Source organism: Penaeus monodon, chromosome 24, assembly GCF_015228065.2.
Source record: "Penaeus monodon isolate SGIC_2016 chromosome 24, NSTDA_Pmon_1, whole genome shotgun sequence".
Lineage (NCBI taxonomy): Eukaryota > Metazoa > Arthropoda > Malacostraca > Decapoda > Penaeidae > Penaeus > Penaeus monodon.
Window position 1 is genome coordinate 22,900,887 of NC_051409.1, and position 879 is coordinate 22,901,765.

The window sequence follows — 879 nt, forward strand, 5'->3', positions numbered from 1 at the left end:
ATATACTTTTCACCCTATTGCAAAGAAAACCCCCTTTTTTACATGTTTTAAATTTCTCAATGGGCATGCGGGGAAATCCATCCCCTTTTTTTCCCTTATTTTCTATTTTTCTATCATTTATAAACAGTGCCAAAAAAGACACCCCCCCTTGTCCCCCCTGCACCCCAAAGGGGAAACTCCTCATTCTCCGCCCTTCCAGAGGAGGGCAGGTCTCCTTATCCTGGCCACACGCATGTTCAGCTCAGTTATCCGAGCCCTGCCATGTCCTCTTCCTTATCTCGCGTTACAGGCGAAGGGAGACGACGAGGTGAGCTTCGCGTTTCCCGCCACCGCGTCAGCAGGAGGCCGCACGAGCAGCCACGGGGGGTATTTCAGCGCATCGATATTCAGAAAGGGGTTGCCCGCATCTTTTCCATTTTGTGAAAACGGGATTTTATTCAGCAAAAAACAAGAGTTATTTGCTCATTTTCCCGCGTTTTCTCTGACACTGGTTAGGGGGAACAAAAACCCCCTTTTGGGATATTGCCCGCCCTATTTTTCGAACTGTTATCCGGATGCCCGTTTAACAACTGGGGGAATTTCGACCATCCATCCCAATCAGGAATCACCGACGGGTTTACCGACTTCACCCAAAACATGGGACTAAACCGGCCCAAACCGGCCGACCTTTACCCTGAATGTTTTGATTAAACGGGTGCTATTAGTGCGACTCGTTTTCGTTTCGTAAAATTTTTTTTTAACCTTGGGGGGGGAATTAGGCTGATATTTCTATCAGTGTCGGCGTCAGGGTGCTGCAGAAGGTGGTGCCGGGGCCGTAACACCTGCCACTCGGATCGCCTGCACCTGCTACGGGTGACGTCATGCGATGACCTCGGACTG